The sequence below is a fragment of the Dromiciops gliroides genome, chromosome 4 (genome assembly GCF_019393635.1).
Source record: "Dromiciops gliroides isolate mDroGli1 chromosome 4, mDroGli1.pri, whole genome shotgun sequence".
Taxonomy (NCBI): domain Eukaryota; kingdom Metazoa; phylum Chordata; class Mammalia; order Microbiotheria; family Microbiotheriidae; genus Dromiciops; species Dromiciops gliroides.
In genome coordinates, this window is record NC_057864.1 from 448,024,731 (window position 1) to 448,052,048 (window position 27,318).

The 27,318-nt window shown below is 40.9% G+C and overlaps 1 protein-coding gene across 2 annotated transcripts in view; it reads right to left on the reverse strand.

Moving 5' to 3' along the window:
* The window catches only part of TBX15 (T-box transcription factor 15), a 151,469-nt gene that overhangs the window by 85,239 nt on the left and 38,912 nt on the right, over window positions 1–27,318 (reverse strand). Inside the window, exon 1 of one of the 2 annotated variants that reach the window (XM_043999561.1) lies at window positions 1,341–1,534. The exons of the other annotated variant lie outside the window; for it this stretch is intronic. The gene's annotated coding sequence lies outside the window, so the exon portion shown is untranslated. Of the gene's footprint in view, window positions 1–1,340; window positions 1,535–27,318 lie in introns of those variants that run through there. 2 annotated transcript variants of the gene reach the window in all.

Genomic DNA, 27,318 nt, shown 5'->3' on the forward strand with positions numbered 1-27,318 from the left:
AGCCTTCACCCATAGATTTTGGCTAATAATTCAAACTAGGTATAGCTACAGTCGAAAGTTCACATGTTAATTTTCAGTAGGTTGTTTGCGTGCTTCAGAATGAAGAAAGCATGGTTTTGCATATTAGCAAGGCAGTCTCTTCAAAGGAGAATACAGAAATTCCATCAATGTCAATGTTCCAGGGTGAGCATTGAAAGGGAAAAAGCCCGTTCATCTTATAAGAGCCAACATTTATCTAGCCCATTAAACTTTGCAAAGCACTTTCCAGAGGTTATCTCATTGAAGCCTCATAATAGCCCTGTGAGGTAGGTGATATTATTAATCCCTCTAGTAGAAGAGGAAACTGAGGCTGAGAACAATTAAGCAAAGTGTTAAGTAAAAGTCACACAGCTAGTAAGTGTTGGAGTCAGGATATGAACTCTAAGTCAAACTGACCTTCCTACTTCCAAGCGTTCTAGCCACTACACCACTTAGCACATTTTAATGCTATTTTTTCCCTGACTTTAACAAAAAGAGAAAACTAAAGAGGAGGACAAAAGAAGAAAGAACCAAGACCATTAGGGATTCCTAGGACTACCAAGATTTCTCCCAAATTTACCTTAGGGTGGAGGGTATAAAAGTGTAATCTGTAGAACATTGCTAGTTGGATTCATATTCAACCCCCCTTATTTAGAAGATGAGGCAAATGAAACACCAGAGTAATTTGCTTATTCACACAGCACTCAAGCCTCCTCCAGTTGGTTTACAGGCTGGTCCAAAATGCTTAAGCCATCTATCTCTGCTTGGTATTTGCATTTTTTAGCTCATGGAGGAAAAAAAAGAGGTGGAAGGGGTGAGTATAAGACTGCTACTGGAAAAAAACCATTAACTTAGGCTGAAAAGCCTTGCACAGATTGGGCACAATGAATCCATAACTCATCTTTCCTTCTCCCCACCCAACCCGCTCAAGCAGCCCACACACTCATTCCCTGGCATTTCTCTCCCCACCTCATATCTCACTTCAGCACAAAATGGTAAAGGTCGGGATGACTAGATGGGAGTGATTCAAAGGGCACTGAGCCCCAGGGAGGCTAATTTTTCATGGTAGCAAACAAGAGGGGGATAGGTTGGCTCTTCCCCCTTCAAGTGATCCATGCGCTAAAAGGTTCCCAGATCCCTGTTCAAGGAGCTTTATAGGGAAAGAATTTTAGCTAGGCATTCTCAAAGCCAACTTGTTCTCGGTGTTCCTCTCCTTCACCTCCCTTAGACTTATCCAGACCGGTTAGCCCCACCTGCTCCTCTCCTCAGCTAACCCCTCTGGAGAGAGGGACAATGAAAGCTTCTGCCCCATGCCTACCTACCTCGAGGAGACAGTGGCCTCCAACTTCAGCCCAAGTTCAGTGAGCTCTGCAGAGAAGGACACCCTATAAACCCTTAGTGTGGTCATTCGACTTCTGGTGCCTTCTGAAGGAATCACGGGTGTCACTGAGACGGCACTGTTCACGTGCCAACCCTGCAAGGACTGCCCTCTGATATGGAGCTGCACTGTCCTTCCAAACCCACCCCTCAAGCCCTGGGAAACTGCTGGCACCGAGGCCGTGGCATTTAAACCCGCTGTCATAGATCCCACTCTGATCCCTTCGTGCTGGGCCAATTTAGCATTTGTCAGAGTGACCTGGCCTGAACTGTATTTAGAAACTTCAGAGATGATGCTGTCTCCTGGCTCCTCTCAGAGTGAAGGGAGATTTCCTGAGCCCCTGGGGCTGATTCAAGCAGTCCTCTTCCCCAGGAATGAGGGCCAAACTGGATTTTCTCTAATGGTCCTCTTCCTGCTCAGGTAGCATGTCCTAAACTAGTGTCCTTCTGTTTGAGACCTCTCCCAAGGAAGCCGAGGACACATCTCTGTAAGGTTGGTGCTATTTATGAAGCTAGAGTTAAAGGGCAGAGGAAAGGAGGAATAAAGAGGTAATCAGTGGGAAAATTAATCTCTGGAAGCCAACTACAGGCTTTGTTTATGGCTGTCAGCTTTGTTACCAAGATAGAGTTTACTGGAAAACACTGAGGAAACACCTGCTGGGAGAACTCAGGGCCAACTGCTGTTCCTGAGTAGCCAGGGAGAACCCATCTTTGCCCTCTTCTCTCAGGGTGACCATGGGTAACTCATCAAAATGCCTGACATCATTCTACATCTGTGAAAGCTCTCCATCAGCCCTGGAAATAGTCATGCACCTACTCATTCCATGTTTACATATTCTGTTTGTGCTTTTATTGGTACAAGTTGTCTCCCCCATTATAGAATGTAAACTCTCTGAAGGCAGAGATGATTTCATCTTTCTCTGTGTCCTAGATGCTTAATGAATGCTTTTTTGATTGTAAGACAAAGTTATCATGGCATCTCAGATTTAAAGCTGAAAGATCCTTAGAGACAATCAAGACCAACACCACCATCTTGAAAACTGAAGCAAGGAGAGGGCATGACTTGCCAAGGTTCAGCCTACTGTTGTGTCTGAGGCAGCATTTGAACCCAGGTCTTCCTGACTCCAAGTCTAGTGCCCTATCCATTATATTACCCCAAATTCAATCATCCTTTGGTGCTGTCTTCACAGGGGCAAGTTTAAATAGTCATATTTCAGAACTAGGATTTTGTTATTAAGTATATTCCTTTCACCTCAACACAGAGCATAGATCCTTCCATTACTTAGCATATAATCTTTGTGAGTTACTCTAGCCAAAAATTTTTTAAATGCCCACCAAAGTCTCCACATTCTGGTGCTAAACTTCTCACCCTTATGTGGGTGCCTTGGGTGCCATCTACATGCATGGTCCATTGCCAGTCCAAACTCAAAGCAAACATTACAGCTTAGGTGGATGTACCTGACTTTGTGATCCATTGGTATAGCCATCAATAACCCATAACATAATGAAGCATCATCACAGAATTTAAGCTTAAAAATTGAAATAACAAAATAATGGAGAAGAGGCATTTCTTTTCTTTAATACCTATTAACAGAGAAGTTCTATAACAGGAACATTTTTTGGGCGTGGAAACCTTTGGCAGTCTTATGAAGCCCTTCTCAGAATAAAGTTCTTAAACAATTAAAGGAAACACTAAATTTTAGCTAGAGGTTATGAAAATAATGATGAGGTTTTTTCCCATCCAAGTTCATGGACCCCCTGAAATCTATTCATGGACCTCTTAGGGGTTCTGGAGACCCCTAGTTAAGAATCATCTGGTCTATAAACTCAATTCCATTTACCCACTGGTGAAAGGGAATTCCCAAACATGACTTCAAACCACCACCATCATCTTCTTACTTGGCTGGTCCTGATCAGTCCAACAGACCTAGGACAGAACTCAGGCTGAGTCCTTCAGAGACAGCCTGTCTTTTAAAAGGCATCATTGTTTAGCCTCTCCCCATTTCTGGGCAAGAGCCCAGAAGCTCAAAGAATGTGGTTTTAGGATCATGGCATCTAATCCATTCAAGGATTATTTTCCCCCCTACTGCTCAAATGGGTGTGTTAATCATCACCTCCCTTTGTTCTGTAATAAATTCAGCTCTGGCTAATTCTAGGCTTCTCTGCATCACTGGAGTTTAAAGATGGCGTTTTGACAGGTCAGATACTTGGAATCAATGGACCACCAACCAGTCAAAAATCTTAAGTGGTTTGGGGAGCATGTGGAAGTAATCTTTTCAAAGAATTCACAAGTCTGTAGGATGGGGACTTATTGATGGCGTATGTGCCATTGAATATATTACAGTACAACTCTATAGATTGTATTCTGCACATAATCAAAACTGATTCGACAACCAAACACATTTTAATCATTAAGCTAAGTGTAAAGCAAGTATTATCACTAACAAATCGAATTACAATAAAATCCACCACAACATTTTTAGAGGACCAAGAAAAGAATAGGATAAGATGAAAATTGTATTAAACAGGTTTTTAATGCATGCAACTGTTAATTGAATTGAAAACATATATAAACAAATAAATAAACCATAATATTTATGTGATGTTTACTAAGTGGACAGCTCTCACTTAATTATAAGCATAGTGATGACCTGTATTTTCATCAGTGTCAGGAACCCACAGACAAAGAAGTGCCTTCTGCCAATACAATTGAACACTTTCTCTGCAGCTTATAGTCTTAGAGACTTTCCTAGAGCACCAAGAAGTTAAATGACTTATCCTGGGTCATATAGTCAGTACCTGTCAGAGGCAGTATTCAAACCCAAGTTTTCCTGATTCCAGAGTTGTTGCCTATCTACTAATAATACGTACATGCATTTTTGTTGGCTGTTCAGTCATTTTCATGTCTGACTCTTCATGACCCTATTTGGAGTTTTCTTAGTAAAGACACTGGAGTGGTTTTCCATCTCCTGCTCCAGTTAATTTTACAGATGAGGAAACAAACAGCCTTAAGTGACTTGTGCAGGGTCTCCCAGCTAGTAAGTGCCTGAGGTCAGATGTGAAATCAGAAAAAGGAGTCTTCCTGACTCTAGGCCCAGCACTTTTTCCACTGTGCCCCTAATATAGACAGGAAACTTAGATTCTAAGTTCTGGGAAAGGTGATGATCAGCATTGGTGGATGTAGTTTCCTCACCCAAGATTTCTTTATGGCAATGAAATTACAAGTCTAGTCTCTATTTCTATATTATTATTATTATTATTATTATTATTATTATTATTATTATTATTTCTATCTTATTAAACTATACCTTATGTTTAAATAAGACTTTCACATACATTATGTCATTTGATCTTCATAGCTTGTTTGTGTGGTAAATGAAGCAAGAATTATTATCCTAGTGTTAAGGATAAGGGAACAAGTTCAGGAAGGAATGATGGAAAAAAATATTGACATTTGGTAGAAATCAGAAGGTTTTGGTTCTTGCCTTCATGCCCTCCCTCAATAGAAAGTAAGTTCCTTGAGAGGAGATAGGGCTTCATTTTTATCTTTGTGTCTGTAGCACTTAGCACAGGGCTGGGTACCCAGTAAACATTTGCTAAACTAAACTTCTCAGGGACCTCAATCACCTCATCATTAAAATGGGAATACTACTTTATTTGCCTAAAAGAGGGACTAGAAGTAGTCGTTGTAGGTTCCTTCCAAATCTAGCACATTTTGAATATTTTTCTTGAAGGCTTTCCAGAAATAAGATCTATAACTCTAAGACACTCAGCCAAAGTCACATGGCCAAAGGATAGAGATGCTGGAGCAAGCATCCTTATTTGTTGCTTCTCAGTCTCTTGCTCTTTCCACAGCACACTGCTGATTTCTTTCCTGATCCTTAACGACCTTAATTAACTATGTCTTCTGCATGTCTCATTAGCACATCTAACCAGTGTTCATGGCAACTACCCCAACATGCTACAAGCTGCAGGGGTGATAATGGTCCTTTTAGTCCCATCTAGTCACTTTCTACTAAAGATAATGCTTAATTATGTAGACTATCCCATTCCCTAAAGCAATCCCAATAATAGTCTCCCTGGACTGGAAATGAGCCGTTCATGCATTTGTATGCCCCAATTTCATCATCACAAACTCCAGGTTGGGGAGTGGGGAATGCTGGATCCAATGTTCCTCAAAATTAATGAACCCTCATGGAGCAATGGTACTTGTTGCATTGTCCACAATCAGTGACCACAGACCTACCTCCAATCCAATGCCATCATAGTGACCTTCACTGTATAGGTCCTAAGCCTGATGATGCTCAGCCATGTGGAGGTCAAGTGGATCAGATTTAAGTAAGACAAATGACCACCTTTGGAAGAGTTTGAACTTCCTTATCTATTGGTCAAACTATCCACAAAGCAAATGTATTTATGAGAATATATATATATATATATATACATATATATATATGTGTGTATATATATATATATATATTGCAGATCCTCTCATCTCATCTCCTCCCATTTTTATAGATAAGGAGCCTGGAGTACAGAGAAGAAAAGAGAGCTACCAATTAATTGATCAGTTCAATCAATCTGAAGAATGAATTTAAGATGAAGCTGGGATTCAAGCCCAGGTTTCCAGCATTCTCCCCACCACATCACAGGGCCTTAATTTTGTTTCTCCTGACCACTAACATATACAACCTTCCCTCCTCTGGTAATACTTCCCTCTCAAAGAGAAAATTATCAACACTTAACAAAATAGATGTTAAGGGTCTACTGTGTGCAGAGCACTATGAGAGAGATTGAGGATGCTTGTAAGACCTGGTCTCTGACCTCATGAAACTAACAGTCTAGTGAGGAGATGAGACACAAGCACAGAAAACTACAGTACAGTCCCAGTAGAGAGAAGTACCCTCATGGTCCAGTGGATAAAAAGCCACATCACAGTTAGGATGACTTGGGTACAAATCTGACCTCTTTTACATACACAGGGTCTGTGTGACCCTGGGTAAGTAACTTAATCATCCTCCAAGTTTGTAAAATGCAAAATAATTATTGAGCTGGTAGAGGGAGTTTCCTTCCTGAGACCCCCCCCCACCCCCGCCATGCCAATAAAACAATTGATCTCATCATTACATGACAGATGCATTAGAAAGCTGTTAGTCATGGTGTTATATAATATCCAGGCTAGACAGCTTTCCTGGCTAAGAGATTCTGGGAAGGCTGCAGGGAGGAGATGGAATTTCAGTTGCACTTTAAAAGATGAAAACTGGTGTTCTCTCTCCCTGCCTTCTCCTCCTCTACCAAAGAGACATTGCTTTATTTAGGTTTGATCCGTTGTAAAACGAAACAGTTCTGGAGTCAGAGGATCTGGGTTCAAATTTCACCTCTGATACTTATGACTTACATAACCCTGGCCAAGTCACTTAAACTCCTTATCTTGGTTCCAGTTTCTTCATCAATAGAATGAAGGACTTGGACTCACTGGCCTCTGAGATCCTTTCCACCTCCAGATGTACATCACATTCTTTCGAATTTTAGGGGTGTTCTTACTGGTTGAATTCAACACAGTTCTGTTGGGGGTACACATTTCTATTTCTCTCTGCCAATCCCCCATCCACTTGGGAACCCTAGACTACTTGCTAAAAATTTCCTCCTCTTCTTTCCCATTTAATTTCTTTTTTTTGTTTTTTGTTTTTTTTCAGGGCAATGAGGGTTAAATGACTTGCCCAGGGTCACCCAGCTAGTTAAGTGTCAAGTGTCTGAGGCTGGATTTGAACTCAGGTCCTCCTGAATCCAGGGCCTGTGCTTTATCCACTGTGCCACCTAGCTGCCCCTCCCATTTAATTTCAATTCAATAAATACTTATTAAGTACTTTCTATGTTCCAGACACTATATTATGTCCTGGGTGTTGTTATTGCTTGTCCTTCCTTCTCAAAGAGGGCCATGACATCAGGAGGTGATGCCATAACTTGCAGTTACTTGGATTTAAGTGAGGCAGGGTTGTGCAAAGTCACTAGCCTCTATATATATATATATATATATATATATATATATATATATATATATATATATATATATATATATATATATATATCAGGATCACTGGAGATGACTCCGGATGTTTGAGGCAATTAGGGTTAAGTGACTTGCCCAGGGTCACACAGCTAGTAAGTGTCAAGTGTCTGAGGTCCAATTTGAACTCAGGTCCTCCCGACTCCAGGGCAAGCGCTCTATCCACTGAGTCACCTAGCTACCCCCAAGTATTGGGGGTACAAAGAAGGCAAAGACAGTCCCTGCCCTCCAGGAACTTACAATCTAACGGGGTAGGAGACAACAGACGAACAAATATATACAAAGCAAGCTATATCCAGAATAAATAGGATATAATTAAGAGAGGTAAGGCACTGGAATGAAGAAAGGTTGGGAAGGGCTTCCTGTAGGAAGTGGGATTTTAGTTGGAATCTAAAGGAAGCCAGGAATATCAGTAGCCACAGGGGAAGATGGAAGAGCACACCAGGGCCAGTCAGAGAGAATGCCCCAGGCTGAGAGATGCAATATCTTGTTCATAGAACAGGCAGGAGGCCAGAGTCACTAGATGAAAGACTGTGTGTTATGAATTAAGGAGTAAGAGAAACCAAGAGGAGGCTAGGTTATGAAAGGCTTTGAATGCCAAACAGAGGATTTTGTATTTGCACCTGAAGGCAATAGGAAGCCACTGGAGTGGCTTCTGGAGTAAGGGGGTGACATAGATAGTCTTACAGTCTTAGGACATCCCCCCACCCCCACCACCCCAATCCTACAGCTCTACAAGGACTCAAAGAATCTCAGTTCCTAAGGACTCCTCAGTAAGGCTCCACCATGTTCAGACCAACAGGATGGTCCCCTTACCCGCTTTAAGGGAAGAAAAAGCCTTGTCGTCTGTGCTAGGGTTGGCATCCCTGGTTCCAAGTGGCCTAGATAGGTCAAAGCTGCCAGCTAGGCCACAAATCTCTCCCTTCCAGCAATAAGGTCACCATGTTAGCAGCCTCGCGCTACTCTGGAACAGTTGCTGTTGTACAGAACTAATGTCTTCATCAGTATCTCCGCTATTTCACACTTCATTTCCTCCCAACTCTTGGATGAAAATCATCCAGTCCTGGTGATTTACTTTACGGCATTTTCTTTTAAGTTGGTCGGCTTCTCGGGGAATGCCACGGAGGCACTTCCAGGGCTCCAGCTGAGGGGACACACGCAGTATCTAAATATCGGCCGAAGGCTGAATCCCACACAACAACCAAGGGTCTGGCAGAGGCCAGATTTAAGACCCATGGGGTTGCACTGGCCATGTTGGCTGAGGCAGGAGGAGAGAGGAATCTTGCCAGGCCCTGAAGCCTGAGGCTACGGTAAACAAGGGAAGGAGCAGCTTGCTGCAGAGGAAAGATGACCAACTTCAGAGGCAGAAGACATCAGGGAAAACAGATTAAAACCCAGCTCTGCCACTTGCTACCCACAGGACTGAACAAATCATGCCCCCTCTTAGGCCTTTCTTTCCTCATTTATTAAATAAGACTGCACAACAATTTACATTTTTATAGCACTTTATATAGGAATGGGGACTAGACCCACAATTTCAATAATACAAGTAACTCCTGCTACCAATGCAGGTAGGTACCTTCCTTGCAATTTATCAGCTTATAGTATTACCGTGAACACCCAGGGGTCAAATGAATTACCCAGAGCCACATAGCCAGTGTAAGCGAGAGACAAGACTTGAACCAAGATCTTCCTGGCTTTGAGGCTAGCTCTCTCTGTCCACAAGACCATTGTTGTTGTGTTGTTTCAGTTATGTTTGGCTCTTTGTGACTCTATTTTGAGATTTTCTTGGCAAAGATACAGGAGTAGTCTGCTATTTCCTTCTCCAGTTCATTTTTACAGAGGAGAAACTAAGGCAAACAGGGCTGGTTAAGTGACTTGCTCGGGGGCACTCAGCTAGTAAGTGTCTGAGACTGGATCTGAACTCTGGAAGATGAGTCTTCCTGAATCCAGGGCCCAGCCCTCTATCCACTGCACCACCCAGCTGCCCAGCCACAAAGCCACCCTGCCTCTCATTTCATGTAAGCCCCATAAGGTAAGTACTGCAGGGTTTCCTAACCCCATTTTATAGATGAGAAAACTGAGATTTGTAAATATTAAACGGTTGGTGCAGAGACACATGGGGAGGGAGTAGGGACTTAAACATAGGTCTTTTAATTCTAATTGGAGGGGCAGCTAGGTGGTACAGTGGATAGAGCACTGGCCCTGGAGTCAGGAGGACCTGAGTTCAAATCTGACCTCAGACACTTGACACTTAACTACCTGTGTGACCCTGGGCAAGTCACTTAACCCCCATTGCCCCTCGCAAAAAAAAAAAAAAAAGAAGAGAGTGAAAAGAAAGTGGAAATGCCTCTTGTAATTCTAATTGGAATCGTAGTCCAGAGCTTTTTCTATTATACCGTGTGGATGTGAGAGAAATAAACTCCTGAAAATCTGACTGGCCTTGCCATGGCTATTTTGGTTACTCCGAAGTCCCTGCCTTCATACACATCTGTAGCACCCATCCCCTGGCAGGGATGTTTATGTAAATAGGTCCCTAAGAAAGGGAATCACAGCATTTTGTTTGACCATTTTTCCATTGTTGGGACTTTTTTTTTAATCTCCATAACAAAATCAATTCTTCCCCCTCAGATCTAGAATTGGAATTGCATCTAGATAGAGGAAAATATAATGATGTCTGGCTATAACCTCTCCTCTCAGATCTAGTCACATCGAAGGTCATGATGGAGAAATCAAGGATAAAATAATGCCTTCAGAATCAGAGAGACTTGTGTTCAAATTTTAGCTCCTTCATTCACCAGCTCTGTAGACAAGTCACTAACCTCTCTGAAACTCAGTTGTTACATCAGTAAAGTGGGAATGATGAGTAGCTAGGTGGTGCTAGGTGATAGAGCATTGGTCCTAGAGTCAAGGGAACCTGAATTCAAATCTAGCCTAAGACACTTAACACTTACTAGCTGTGTGACCCTGGGCAAGTCACTTAACCCAATTGCCTCAAACATCCGGGGTCATCTCCAGTCATCGTGATGTATATCTTGGCACTGGACCCAGATAGCTCTGAAGGAGAGAGTGAGGCTGGTGACTTTACACAGCCCTCCCTCACTTAAATCCAATTCACTTCAAGTCAGGACATCACCCTGTCCCCTTCAAGAATGAAAGACAAACAATGACAAAATGGGAGTGATAATGATATCTATCTCACTGGGTTGTTGTGAGAATCAAATGAGATAATGTACATAAAAAGCACTTGGCAAACCTTAAAATGGTGTTTAAGCTATTACTAGTACTGACATTATCATTAACTCCTGATAAATCACACACCAATCACTAAATTTCTCTGTATCTTTACTTCTATATGCTAAAGGCAGAGGGGATGCCACTGCCACTCAATTCTCTCCCAGAAACCAATTCCATAAGTCTTTGTTAGATAATATGAACTAATCATCATAAATAGGGGTTAATTGTCTTGAAGAGAGAAAAAAAGAAGAAAAAACAGAAATGGTGAAAGTGAGAAGTTTTTACCTGGCACAGTCAGAGACCAAAAAGAAAGGGACAAAGCTAGATAAGGAGGAGATATGACCAGCTGGCTCCAAGGGCATTCCTCTCCATCCATAAGTGGCCTCTGTTGACCGAGGAGACTCGTGGTCCTAAACATTGCTAGGTCACCAAGATACCACTAGTCCCTGAAGCCAAAACAGCCAGTGGCAAATTTAAAATGGCTCCCTCTGACCTCTGGGGTATCCCAGAATGCAAATGTCCTTGCAGATGGTTCTTTTAGAGTGACATGGAAAGCCACATGACACATTTTTATACTGAATTAAATTTGAACATTTAAACAACAATAACATCATGAGACAACTTATGTGTCACAGTCTTAGCCTGTCAAGCAATGAACAGCAAAGCCACAATCCCCAGCTGCCAAACATGAAACAAATCATGAAACCACACATATTGTAGTGAGATCCATAAAACACCCTCTCTATCCCACATCTGCTTTACAGCAGAGAAAATCCCCTCCCCTGCCATACTGTCCTATGCGGGGGGGGGGGGGGTACCATCAATATCAACCAACTATGAGTAAGGGTTAGACATCCCACCATGGGAGATGACATCCACAAATTTAGATCATCTTGATCGTTAAAAGTCACAATACTGTGCCTTCCTACACCGTCACTGGTACAGCCGCCATCACCACTACCACACACTGATTCAAGGTTTTCTGGGCAAGGCACTTGGCTAAGCACTAGAGTATAAAAAGAGAAAACTAAAAATAGTTCCTGCTTTCAAGTAGCATACATTCTAGTAGGAAGATACAGTATGGAAGCAGATAAGTATGTGTGTATGTGTGTGGTCATGTATATATGTTAGAGACATAGATATGTTGATGTGTTGCACCTATATGTGTGTGAATATGTGTATGTGTCATATGTACATATACGGGTATGTGGATACATGTATATGCATACACATATATACCTTGTATTGGTATATAACACATATATACATATGTTGATACATATATATGCCTATGTTGATATGTGTGCTACATGTGTTTGTTGATACATGTGTGTGCATGTATGTGTATATAATGTATACATATGTTTATATGTATGCATGCCTATGTTTATATATGCACTGCATGTGCTTATTTGTTGATACATGTGTGTGTACATGTATACATCCATGACAATTTGACCCATCCAAAACAAACAAACCTTAAACCAATAAGAAAACTAACTCCGGGCAATAGAAAAAACTTAGAAAACAAGTGAAAATCTATATATTTTTCAAGGACCCGGTCAGTCTGGTACAAATGGAAAGAACAGAGCACTAAATTGGGGATCAGAGGATAAGTTCAAGCCCTAGCTCTCCTAATTACTACCTTTGCAAAACAAATCACCTGACTGGGCCTCAGTTTCTTCATCCGTCAAATGAAAGTTTCAGACCAGATGATCTCTAAGGTTCCTTCCAACTCTAAATCCCATCATCTTTCTTTGGACAGACCTTCCCATAAGCTTCCCTGGAGATGCCCCCAGTCCTGGCTTATACTTCCCTTCTTTGAGTTCTAATAGCTATGATTATCCCTGCCATTCAACTGAATATTTAATCACATGTGGCATCCAATTGTTGTGTGTGTGTGTGTGTGTGCGCGCGCATATTGGACTCCCACTCCCCAAGGAGACCAAAAGCACCTCCAAGAAGCCTTAGGATCTGCAGACAATTAGCTAAGAAAGTTTCTCCATGTACTTGAGAAAAAAGGAACTTGGTTCAAGTGACTATCCCTACGGTGGTGTGTTAGACATAACCAGGCCCATAGCTTGTGTGCCAATCATGGCACTGAGGTAGAAGCAAAACATTTAGGCCAGTAGACTTACCCCCCAGCTCACTGACCTAATCAAGCTGCAGAGAGTGAAAGGAAAGGTGTTGAGCCTAACTAAGGCTCGACACAGAACATCAGTCTCAAGTAAGCAGAGGGTTTCAGTCCAATGCCTGCTTCCATAGACCTGGCCCATCCATAAAGAAGACTCTGAGGTCTTACAAAAAGACCTTTGCTGGAAGAAACCTTCCCATAGTCCTGAATAAGTTGTCTCAGCAATGACTGGCTGTGATAGTGGCTCTTTGCCTCACTCATACATCTTATCTTGGGCCTCCTTCCTCTGTAAGTTGGAGATTTTGTTTTGTTTTGGTTTTTGGCTCATCCAGACTTCCTTTGGTTTCATCAATGTAGGGAACTCCCCTGATGTGACAAGTCCCTCCACTGAGGAAGATCAGTTTGTCAGCCAAAGACTATCTCATAGTATTTCCTGAGGTGATGAAACATGGGGTCAAGTTGGACAAGTATTGCTTAAGCACCTACTATGTGCCAGGCACTGGCAAAACCAACTCCTGCCTTCAAAGGAGCTTAAATCTGATGCTGCAGGGCAGCTAGGTGGCGCAGTAGATAGAGCACTAGCCCTGGAGTCAGGAGGACCTGAGTTCAAATCTGGCCTCAGATACTTAACACTTACTAGCTGTGTGACCCTAGGAAAGTCACTTTAACCCCACTTGCCTCACCAAAAAAAAAATCTGATGCTGTGACCTGCCCAAGCTCTGAATGTCAGAAGCAACACTTGAACCCCTACAGTCCAGCTCACCACCCACTACTCCACACTGTCTCTCAAAATGGGAACAAATACAAATAATACTCATTTCTCATTTTGGCAGACTAGTTACTGACCTATTCACGAGGGAACAGCATTCATTTATGCCAGGCCAACAATATAGATAAAAACATCCTTTTGTTTATTTTTTACAGTGTATCTCTGAGGCAAGAGGAAGAATCTGGGATTTTTTTTCTAAAATGTTAAACCTATGGTTTTGCTTACGAGGTTTGTGCAATAAAAGGGTAATAAAGGCTTTTGTAGTCTGATAGCAGGGAACATGTCTTTGGAAAGTAGTTGCTCAATAAATCTTAACTGACTATCAAGGGCAAGGAAAATTGTTAAGGAATCACTGAATAGGAGGAAAATGAGGGTCAAGTTTGTATTGAGGTTATGAGAAAGGCTGGATCCTGCCACTTTGCTAGTGAGAAGTTGACCTGTAGGACAGAGGAATGGCTATTCTGTGGCTGGAAGAGAAGCTAACCAGGAGTTTTTCTTTGGCCTCACGGGGGACCACAGAAGACAAGAAGTCACAGCCCTCTTATTTATCTAAAAGCCTCCTGTCTCTGAGTGAAGAAAAACAAGGCCCAGGAAACCACCAGAAGAGGTCTGGCTTAGCCAAAGGCCTTCAGGCTTTGAAGGAACGGAGCATCCCAACCTTGGTTTGAGCCAGACCTCAGTTCTGGCTTCCAATAGGAAAGAAAGAAGATGGCAAGTGGCCAAAGGAAAGGGAGGGCAGGAGTGGGGGCAGGGGAAGGTGGTTATATTTGGGTTTGTTTGTTTTCTTAAACACAGACCCAATCCTGACTTTTCTGCATCTCCCAAACCAGGCCTCTGATTAGAGAAAAGCAAGTTGACAGGAACACTTGGCAAGACTCAGATATTTGTTATTGGCTGGTTCATAAATGGTGTTAAATCCTTTACTCTCTCTCTCCCCCCACACCAAGGGCAAATTCAAAATCTGCCTTTTGCTTTCAGTAACATCGGGGCACATAGAACATTCACAATGACTAAAATATGTGTAGGTAAAGTAATGATTCTCTCAGAACTACAAACCAACAACAAACTGGCCCATAGTGCGGCAGAAGAACCGGAAGCCCAAAAAACCGACTTTCTGTTCCAGTGACCCTGGGAGTATCACTACACTTCTCTCGGCTTCAGTTTCCTTTTCTATGAAATGTGCATCTTAGCCTGGATCATCTCTAAGTTCTCCTCCATGTCTAATGTGATTCTATATGATATTATTCACCTTCTCTAATGCAATGAGTCAGTCAAGTTGAGAAGGTAACAAGAGAAAGAAAACAGAGGTGACAGGGTGATTTTAGATTATGAGCTCCTTGGGGGCAGGGACTATCTTATGTCTTTGCATCCCCAGCACTTAGCACAGTGCCTGGTGAATAGAGGTGCTTAATATGTGCTTATTGATGGACTGACATTCTGTCTCTATTCTAAGTCCCAAACCAGACTAAGTAAAAACTCTTTAAAGTGCCCTAAATTGGCAGACAATTAGCCTGGCTAATTGGGAGTAGTAATTACAACAATAATGACAACACCTTTTATTTTTATATCACTTTCACAAACATTGTCTCCTTTGATCTTCACAACAACCCCAAGAGAGAGTTAGTGCAAATATTATTTTCCCCATTTTATAGACATAGAAACTGAGCTGCTCAAGGTGACACAGCTAATAAGGGACTGAGTCAGGACCAGAAGCCAGGCTTATATTTAGGCTACACCATTGGGAACAGGAGTTTTCCAGTTTGACTTTCAGAACCAAAAAATCAAATGAAGACAAGAATGAGCCATAATTTCACAGAAGTGAATGAAGGGTCAAGTACTTGGCCTTTCTCTTGTTTCCAGTGATAGTAAATACAAAAGATAAATTAAGACCAAAGCATGCAGCAGCTCTGATAGTCACATGCCTACCCCAGAAGGGTGAAGGAAATCAGAGACCATCAATAATGTGTCACATCTTGTCCTGCTGTGGACAAAAGTCTGTTAACATGGGAAGTGATTGGACACAAGAGTGTCCAATCATGCTGCCCAACAGTATGATTATGGAAAGGAGAAAACCAATCAAGGAAAAAGCTATTTGTACCAGGCAATAGATATCCTGATGCAGTCACTCGAAAAAAAAGTCAACCAATCCATCCCATGATGACTCCCAACAAACATGTATTTGTGCTGAGAAGAAATAACCCAGAATAGATTTTCTGATGCTCTTACAGCAAGACCTGGCATTGAAATTCAAGGCAGGTGGGGTTGGCCTACCAGCAAACTTCAGAGACAGGAAATATGCCTGGGATTAATAGGCCCATTCTGATTCAGCTCATCTAAGGAAGGGGATTTCTCCAAATCACAGTGCTGCTTCCCTCACCCCAAAGGCACAAGGCTAGAGATGATGCAAAACATTTTTAAAGGCCTTCACTCAGCAGGACTCCAAAGTCTATCAAGAATAGTTGTTGCTATGAAAATGCATTTGACTGCAGAGACATCATCCCCTCCACCAGACGTTGTGCCTAGAGAATTCTTCAGGTCTGAGAGAGGAGCTACTCTTAGACTTTCATAATATGAAAGAGGTTTGAAGGACAGCACCCATGTTCTCCTCTAGTCCAAGGTCAGAAGCAGCTTTCACCTATCACAAGACAAATAGGCCAGCCATCATGGACAGCCTTACTCTGGGGCAGAATAAGGGGCCACTCACATGGTATCATTTCAGGGCCTGCAGGAAGACATCCTTCCTCAGCATATCTTCCACAGTCCTGTTAAAGGGCCATAGATGTCATCATTTTTGGAGGCGATGAGGGTTAAATGACTTGTCCAGAGTCACACTGCCAGTAAGTTTCTGGGGGTTGGGGGAAATTTGAACCCATCTTCTTGACATAAAGTCCTATGCTGTTTATTATACCACCCTTCTAAAACATAGTGCAAGCTTTTAAATGCAGTAGATTAATGGTCTTTGTTATTACAAATCTCCTTGAGAGTACAAATTGTTTCCTTTTTGTATCTGCATCCCTAGTGGCTATCACAGGGATTGGCATGTACTAAATAAATGCTTATTGATTGACTGATCTGGATATTAACTGCATCCTTGGCGATGAACAAATGGCTATGGAAGTGAATTACAGGTTAAGCAGATAAAACATAAACATAAACATACACACACATATGCACGTGCACGTGCACACACATGCCCACACATGCCCACACACAAAACAATACAAGGATGAAACAATAACAGGTGCTGAATAAAAGATTTCTGAATCAGATGAACTTGAATTGAATTTGATAGAAAGGCTGCTATTACTCCTTCCAACAGTTTTCCAGACTCAAAGGGGGAAAGCTAAGAACAAGACAGAATAAGCAGCTTTGCTATTATAGAAGGTTTTTTTTTTCCTTATCCTGAGATTACAGAGGAGACCAAGGGAAACCTCTGGAGAAGTAACTGAGGGAAGGTTTATCTTCAGATACCAGCACAGATTCCTCCTCCCACCCTTGAGACATACATAATAACACCTGTTTGAATGACAGTGGAGGGGGAAGGGAAGGGGGGATCTGTGATCCAGGACCTGGTTATAATAGCCTGGTTCCCTAGGTGCAATGGAGAATGCCAGTTTGCCAGTCATTGATGGCTAGATGAAAACAGTGAAGATTTATTGTTCAGCTATAAAAGGCCATCTATAAAATACACCATCCTTTGAGTCAGAGTAATCTGTCACAGATCCCAGCCCAAGATTTACAATTTTTAATAGAAAAGCTGTCTGAAGTCTTATCTGATTATTATACCCTTCTTTGGTGCAAAGGCTGTTACCATAGTCCTTTAATCTTCATTTTACCTGGTTAAATATTGAGGCAGCAGTGTGGTGAAGCAGATGGAGAGCTCACAACCCTGAGAAGCAGGTTCTGTTATAAATTCCACTTTATAGTTGAGGGAACTGGGGCAGATAGAGGGTGAGTAAGTTGTCCTGGGTCATACAACTGATGATGTTCAGTCATTTTCCGTTGTGTCCAACTCTTCGTGACTTTGTGAAAGATGGAATTTGGGTTTTACTTGGCAAAGATATTGGAGTGGTTTTCCATTTCCTGATCCAGCTCATTTTACAGGTGAGGAAACTGAGGCAAACAAGGTGAAATGACTTGCATTTTGTATCTGAGACCAGATTTGAAGTCCGGTCTTCCTGACTCTATCCATGTCACCACCTAGTTGCCTAGCTTAAGCTACTGTAAATTGACTGCCTACTCAACTGCTTACTTCACTGTATAGTTGCCAGCCCCACCACTTCCTTAAGCCCAAATCATGAAGCTGACAATGGATCCAAAGTGGGTTGAGTGACCACACTTCCTCAGCAAAGCTGCTTAAGTCATAATATGATCACGGGGCCATGAAGTTAGAACAACTTGGTGCCAACCTGACTGAAATCCTTGTTTAACTTGTTGACTTTGTGTTCATTATTCTTGGCCAGCTTTTTGGCATCCACGGTCTTCATTTTAAAAACCCCAAAACATTCAGAATACTTTAAGAGGAGCAGGCGCAAATCCCCTCCTGACACTCAGCCTGTCACTAGAACCCAAACCCCACCCTCAACTGCCTAAAATTGCCATGGAAACAAGCAATTTGATCTGGAAAAAGAGACCTCTCCTGCCTCCTTCAGTTCAGCTTGAACAGCTGAAAGAAACCAATCGTATTACAAAGCAAACAAGTCTGAATGTGAAGGAGCCCAACTGACTCCTTCCTTCTGGTAAGAAAAATCATCCCTCCAGTGTCTAAAGTTTTGAGGTTTCGTTTTTGTTTTCTGGGGAATCAACAGCTAAACCAGTGCCAGCTTTTGGTAGGAATGCAACTCCACCACCAGCACCCCAGCCTCCCTTCAATGAGACATTAAGGGGACTAACTGAAGCTTGGTGTTATCATGTGGGCAGCAAGCAAACAGACAATCATTCTTGAGGTCTCCTCATGGCCCCAAGACACTCTGGCACTGTAGATGTGCCCATGACTGAGATGAGCCTGTTATGATTAAAGTTGACACTCACTGAAAACATCAGAAAGTAAATCGTCTCTGCAGCTCAATGCCTTAGAGTTGGTGGCTGTGGGCAAGAAAATTTGCATGATTGGAAGGACTATAGATGGGGGCGAGATCAATAAGCCTTTATCTTTTCAGATGGCCTATTTTGTAAAATCTGGTGGGTCTGATTGAGATGGTTTTTAGGTCTTTTCTTTGGAGATGAAACAATAAACAGAGAAAAGAAACAACAGGAAAAACAATGTGACCTTGACCTTGGGCATAATGCTAAATGGTTCAATGTGATCTCATGCTTCTTTCCAACAGAAACAAGGATAAGAGTAACAACTCACATGCAGGTGGCAGTTACCTGACTATAAATTGTAAGGTCAATAATTACCCCAGTTTAACAAGCTAAGGAAGCTAAGGATTTGACACTTTAAGTCAGAGCTGTCAAACATACAGTCCATTCCTGTGTGCTGCAGAACCAGATTAATTAGCATGTTTAATTTAACAAAATAAATAAAAATGCAATCCAATATTAAAGTGTAATTGGAAAATATTTGACAAAATAAGTAAAAAGACAATAAAACATGGATGACTGTTTTTTCAAACTAAGTCAAGGAGTAGCTAGGTGGCGCAGTGGATAATGCACTGGCCCTAAATTCAGGAGGACCTGAATTCAAATTCTGCCTCAGACACTTGACACTAGCTATGTGACCCTGGGCAAGTCACTTAACCCTCACTCCCTAGCCCAAAAACAAAACAAAAAAAAACCCTAAATCAATATGCAGCCCACAGGGATCATTATCTATGGATGAATGACTCCCGTTTTGAGTTGGACACCACTGGTTTAAGTGACTTGCTGATATTTACACAGTTATGAATTAGGATTTGAACTCAGATCTCTTGGCTCCAATAGCAGGGGAGTCTATCCACTCCACCCCAATTTCTGAAACCAATTTATTGCACAAAATCATGGAAACTCAGATTTGGAAGAGACCTCAAAGGGTCATCCAACCCTTTCTGTATATAGTAGGGTTTTTTTTTCCTCTACTAGAAGTGTTTATCCAATCTCTTCCTGGAGCTCTCTAATCAGGGACAACTTGCCACCTATTGTAGCAGCCTATTCACCCCCTGGATGACGCAAATTGTTAGGAAGGTTTTCCTTCATTGAATGAACATTATTGAGTGCCTACAATATGCCCTTCGTAAGGCAGTCACTGAAGGATGTGGTTGAGAGGGGAAAAAACCACAATCCTTGCCCTCAAAAAACTTAACATCAGGGGGCAGCTAGATGGCGCAGTGGTTAAAGCGCTGGCCCTGGATTCAGGAGTACCCAAGTTCAAATCCAGCCTCAGACACTTAACACTTACTAGCTGTGTGACCCTGGGCAAGTCACTTAACCCCCATTGCCCCGCAAAAAAACAAACAAACAAACAAAACAAAACAAAACAAAAAAAACTTAACATCAGGGGCAGCTAGGTGGTGCAGTGGTTAAAGCACCGGCCCTGGAGTCAGGAGTACTTGAGTTCAAATCCTTCCTGAGACACTTAACACTTACTAACTGTGTGACCCTGGGCAAGTCACTTAACCCCAATTGCCTCACTAAAAAAAAAAAAAATTAACATCTAATTGATGTATAAAACTAGGCGCACAAACAATGATGATCCAAGTTGGAATGGGATAAAGGCCAGAAAGGGATGCAGGCAAAATGTTTTAAGTAATATAGGTAAGTCACTTAACCTTTCTCAGCCTCAGTTCCTTCATCTGTTAAAGAAAAAAAAAGGTATAATAATACCACCTACCTCCCATGGTCATTGTGGAAATTAAATCAAATGCAATGATATATGCAAAACATATGTAAATATTAAAATGCTGTATGAATGTTAGCCATTAATATATTATTATACATTTTGTTACTATGATTAGTTATTATATGGGGGAACTCATACGAGGCTTTAGAAAAGAGGTAGATTTTCTTGCTTCCCTTTCAACTCTAAAACAAGGAGCCTATGATCCTGTAAGGACCTGAGCTAGGCTTTAAGAGCAGAGGAAGGGGGCAGCTAGGTGGTGCAGTGGATAAAGCACTGGCTCTGGATTCAGGAGGACCTGAGTTAAAATCCGACACTTGACACTTACTAGCTGTGTGACCCTGGAAAAGTCACTTAACCCTCATTGCCCCCCCCAAAAAAAAAACCAAAAGCAGAGGAAGATTCAACAAGCAGAAAGGCAGGGGAAATGTGTTCCAGCCATGGCAAATGCTGTAGCCAGGACTCATATGTTCCAGCAGAGAAGGTATCTCACTCAAAAGAGGTCACTTAATAAAACACAAACTTAGTCACAGAAAGACCTTTTGTGGGAGGATAGGGATTGAAGGGGATTGAAGTTCGTTAATAGTCCTCTGTGTCTCAGCATGCTTGAACCAAACATGCCGTATTAGCTCATGTTGATTTCTCCTGCCATCATGCCTTGGCACAGGCTGTCCTCCATGCACACTCCCTCCTCTGCCTCATAGAAATAAACCCTAGCTTCCTCGAGGCTTATTTGGTATACCATGTACCCTGGAAAGGCTTTCCTCATGCCCTTGGATGGTTGTACTCTCTCCCTGCTCCTTAAATGATCTTCTGTGTATTTATCTAATCACACATTGTATCCCATCAGCTTCTTGAGGGCAGGGACTTTTTGTTGTTATTGTTTTTATATCCCTAGTGCCATGCACAGTGTTTCCGTTCATAATAAATGTATGTTGAATTGGATTGGATCCTTTATTCAGGGGAACATCAGAGTACTTAACAGTTCCCTGGGGATCTTTGGAGTTCCCAACATTAGTCTCCATCTAAGGGTTTAGGATTTTCCTGGAAATCTCTCTGAAGTTATCTTCGAGGTCAACATACAGATAAAAGCTGCTCATATATTGAGTTGAGACCCTGAGACACCGATCTGCCCCAACCCAAAGTCTCCCACTGGCTACCCACATCCTACAATCCCCTTCATCCTTACCTGACCTTTTCACTATTTTAGCTATTGATAGACCAGATGACAAGGGTGTGTACCAAAATACATAGTAGAATACACTCTTGTTCTTCTAGCCATATCCCATTACCATATCAACATACATATTCATGTGATGATGTAGGAGGAGGATGGAATGTGATAAACTTAGATTAGATAGATAAACTTAATTGTGTATCCAGGGAAAATGGAAGAGAAACAGTGTAAGCAGTGTGCCCAGAAATCACCAAACCAAATGAATAAAGATGGGGAGAACCAAAGATGAAGTTGGCACGTGTCATAATTGTTTTTGATTGACCCTATATCAGGGAACATGAGGCACTAATTAGGTTTGTATACATTTGTAGAGCAAAGTCTACTTCCATTTCTGACTTTTTTTTCATCATGGCACTCAAATGAAGCATCTCTAAAGTCAAAGTATAAATGTTCAGACAATTTCATAGGTAATTCAGATGATGAAAAAATAGCTGTTGAAAGAACAATGGGGAGTTGGTCCTGTGCTTAGGAATATGTAATGCACTCAATCAACCTGAATTATTTTGGGAGATTTGGTGTACTGGAAAGAACATTGGCCTAGAAGCCATAAATTCTGATCTGAGACTCTCTTCCATTCTAAGACTACCTATAAGCAATAAATAAAAGCCAGGACATTCCAGGACTCTAATGTATCCCTAAACTGCCCTCTGCATCATAGTTGGAGCCCTATAAGTCTCTGTTAAAAGGAAGCAAAACAATGGAGTCCTGTAACAACCAGCCATGTGACCCTGGGCAAGTCCCTTAACCCCAATTGTCTCACCAAAAACCAAAACTAAACTAAACAAAACAAAACTGAGGAAAACAGGGTTAAGTGACTTGCCCAGGGTCACACAGCTAGTAAGTGTTAAGTGTCTGAGGCCGGATTTGAACTCAGGTCCTCCTGACTACAGGGCCAATACTTTATCCACTGTGCCACCTAGCTGCCCCCTGCCTCAGTTTTCTCATCTGTAAAATCAGCTAGAGAAGGAATTTTATCTTTGCCAAGAAAACCCCAAAAGGGGTTATGAAGAGTCAGACACCGCTGTGGATGACTAAACAACAACAAATAACAATACTTCATGACAAAGCAATGTAACAATGGAGAGTGTTGGTTGCATAGAGGGCTATTCCTAAATGTCTGTTTCTCTTTTGCAGCACTATATATGTTCCTGGGCAAAGTTTGACTTATTTGGATCAAACTTGCTGTGAAACTCTAAAATCAATAACAAGTATCACACAACATATAATTACAACGTGCTTTATGAATGAATTCCTATCCAAGAAAGTACTTCTTCAATTATAGGGACTTTATCCATGGGAAAGATATCTTGACATAGTGACTGGAGTGTTGGATTTGACCTGGGTTTGAATCCTGCCTCTGACACTTACATGCTGTGTGACTATGGATGCAATGTAGAATCATAAATTTTAGAATTAGAAGGAATCTTACAGGTCATATAGTCCAACCTTCTCATTTTACAGATGAGAAAACTGAGTCCCAGAGAGGGAAAGGGATTTGTTCACAGTCATGCAAGTGCTTAAGTAGGGACAATAATAAGATTAACCAGATTATTGTAATAAGATTATCATAAGGATCAAATGAGATTCTTCTCTCCAAAGTGCTAGGCAAATCTGAAAGTGATACCAAAGCTTCAGCTGCTATTATTATGTAAGAGATTTTTAAATTGATCCAAGTTACTGGATGATTGCATCACTTTCAACCTCATTTCCAAAGGGTATCTTTCACACCTGTGGTCACAGAGAGAGGTCTTAACTAACCAAGATATGAAGTGATCATAGGAAATTAAATTAGAAAATTTTTATTATATTAAATCAAAAGTTTTGGCAGGAAAAAAACAAAGCAGCTAGAATTAGAAGAGAGGCAGCTAATTGTGGAAAATCTTTGTAGCAAATATCTCTGATAATGGTCTCATTTCTAAGACATAGGAAATTGACACAAATATATAAGAATAACAACTATTCTTCCACATATATGATCAGAGTTTTCAATAAAAGAAATTCAAGCTATCAACAACTGTAGAAAAGCTTCATCAGATTCACTAATAATGAGAGAACTCTAAATTAAAACAACTTTAAGATTTTACCTCTTACCCATCAGATTAGAAAAGATGACACAAAAAAAAATGTTCAATGTTGCCCAGGCTTTAGGAAGGCCTACATTATTGTGAGCTGGGAATTGGTCCAATTGTTCTAGAAGACAATTCAGAATTAAAGTTGAAAAGTCACTAACCTGAATGTCACCTTTGACCCAGAAACACCATTACCATATCCTGCCAAGGAAGTCAAAGACAAAGGGAAAGTTCACCAATATCCAAAAATATTTGAAGCAGCACTTTTTGTTGTAGCAAAGAGCTGGAAGGAAAGCAGGTGCTTCTCAACTGGAGGAATGTTGGCATGTGGATGTATTGACATGATACTGTGCCATAAAAATGACAAATATGAAGAATTCAGAGAAATTTGGGAAGATCTGTAAAAATCGGGGCTAAGCAGATAACCAAAATCAGGAGGACAAATCATACAACACACTGCAATGATCTAAAGGAAAACAACCTTTAAAAACTTTGAACTCTGAGCATACATTTTCAAACATTTGTTTTGCTTGACTTTACTTATTAGTGACAATAGGGAGTTCCAGGGCTATGAGGGGTCTTTGGGAAGAGATAAAAAAATGTTTTCTTAGAACATTAATAAAATCTTTTAAAAGAAAATTTTATTCCCATATATATAAATGTAGCCACAGGGAAGGTGAAATAAATGTGTAATCACTTTCGGATTGGACTCATCATATTAAATAATAATGCTAGTTGAGAACTAAAATAAATAAATAGTTGAGAACTAAAATAAATAAATAAATAATAATGCTGATGTTTATATAAAGCTTTATAGTGTATAAAATGTTTTACCTCTCATTGATCCTCATACCATCCCTGTGAGGTAGGCAGTACAAGTATTATCCCCATTTCATAGATAGGAAAACTGAGGCTTAGGGAAATTAAGGGCACTGTTTCTCTTAATGAAGCCTAGGAATCCACTAGCTTTATTGGCTGGCCATTTCACATGTACCATTAGATTGTAAATTCCTTGACACCTGGCACATAGTAGGTTTTTAATAAATGTTTATTGACTGATTGATATTAAGCTTGCAGTCCACCTAACCCCACCCCAAGATCCTTTTCACACTAACTGCTGTCCGGCCACACTTCTTCCATTCACCACTCATAATAGTGAATCTTTGAATTCCAAGGTTTGATTTACTTTGATTCTTATTCTTTTATCTTATTAGGTTTGGCCTATCCTGGTGACCTGTTGAGATCTCTTCAGTTATTTATAATCATCTAACATTTTAATTATCCCTCCTAACATTGTGTCACCTACAGATGTGATAAGCATGACAATCCATAGTTCAATTCAAGTCATTGATAAAAGTATAAACAGCATAATTGATTGAAAAGAGGAGAGGGGAAAAGGGAGGGAAGGACAGATCCCTATGATACCCCACGAGATGTCCCTTCAAATTGATTTTTATTCATTAATGACTACTATTGGGATCTGGTCATCCAAACAGTAACAATTCTACCTAATGGTAAAATAGAATAATAGAATTGTCATTTGGCCCACATCTCTCCATCTTGTCCAAAATGGCAAACAAATGCTTTGCTGAAATTTGAGTATGCTTTATCATGACATTCAGCTGAATAAGCTTCTAAAAACAAAAGAAAGTGAATTTACTCATCTGCAAATTGATTAGATGGGACCAGATGACCTCAAAGTTTTCTTCAAAGTCTAAGAATCTATGAAATATATGATTTCACTGCCTGGTTCCTTCTCTGTTCCCTAAAACCACAAGCTATAAACAAATTTTCTGTTCCTATTATCCGCCATCACATTGCCCTCAAAGAGACTGACTGATTTTCCCCACTGCTGGTCTGGTTCCAGAGAAGGAAAATACCAAAACTCAATGTCTGGCATAGAGTGACAATGACAGAGGAAGGGTATGCATATGGAAACATGCGAGGAAAACAACAGTCAAGGGGTTGTAGAAGAAAACACCACCAGTTTGCATCATCTGACATATTTCAAGGAAGAATTGACCATTAAAGAAAGTTTCCACAAAGAATAGGCACACATGGTAACTTGCCACACATGGCAGTATTAAAGGGAATGTGTACTTCTCCGTTAGAGGGAATGTAAGAGAGAGTGTGCTACATAGAAAGGCAAGGCATCACCTTGCCTCTCTTGGACTCAATTTCTTAATCACTTTAATAAAAATGTTGGACTTGATGAATTCCCTTGCAGCTTTCCAGTTCTGTAATTCTAATCCCCCATCTCTCATTAGGCACAGAAAAGATTGTTGAATGGTGGAAACAGCTATTCCTTCTACCCAGCCTTCCTTTATGCTCCCTTGCAATGATGTAGCCAGATTCAAGGTCAGAAGATGAGGTGGCAGCGTAGATATAACAAAATAAATATCAAATGTAATTAATAGAACCTTTAACCCTGCAGCAATAATTGAGCCATTCAATTCAGTTCAACAAACATGATTTAAGCATCAGCTTTTTGCTAAGGTAAAAAAATAATGACAATTCCTCATGCAAGGAGTTTATAATCTAATAGTTTATCTATATATAGACTGTACCTTACAAAATATTTCTACTTACATTATCCCATTTGATCCTAAAAACAACCATGAAGGATAGGTGGTATGTTACTATTCCCACTTCACAAACAAGAAAGCTAAGATATAGAAAGCTGACATTATTTCCCCCACATTCCTACTTCCTAGTAAGTGGAGGAGCCAAGAGAATTCAAATTTAGGTCTTTTGACTTCAAATTGAGTGTTCTTTACATTTCCCTACATTAGAAAGTACTGCTCATGAAGTATTGACTTCAGATGTCTACACACAAAAATGCACAAAGTATGGGGAACATGCAAGATGAATTAGAGTTCCCAATACAAGGAGAAAAATTTGATTTCATAGCTATCATTGAGTCTTGGTCATACCTGGAATATGGCTAGATAACAGCATTGTGGGGTGGGGGAGGTTCTAGTGGACTACAAGCTCTATATTAATCAGAAGTATCATATGGTGATTTTAGACCATACCAAGAGAGTTTATCCAAGCCTAGGGAGGTAACAATATCACTATGCTCTGTCTTTGTCGGATAATATCTGCAGTCTTGGATTCAATTCTGGATTCCATGGTTTAAAGAAATGGATAAGCTGTAAAGCATCCAGAGGATGGCTACTAGAAGGGTGAAAGGCCTTTAGACCCTGATATACAGGGATTGATTGAAGGAATCAGGGATATTTAGCCTTAAAGCCTCACCTGCATAAAAATGTGAGATGAGGAGGGACCCTATACAAACAGTGTGACTTCCCCTAAGTTTAAGCATAAGAATGGCTATAATCATCCTGCCCTATTAAAATGTGTGGAGTGGTTGGCAAGATTCAATGATCCCCAAAATACTTAACTTATCCATCCAAGGGGGACAACACGGAGAATATAGCCCATTTTCTCTTTCAATATTCACCTTTTCCATATAAGGTAAATGGGAACAACCATCTTTCTGGAGTGGCACATTTGTGTAAACATGTAACTTACCCAATTCTAACTTAGTTATCCTGATAGGCCACATGTTCTTTTGTCTCATACATTTTTTGCAT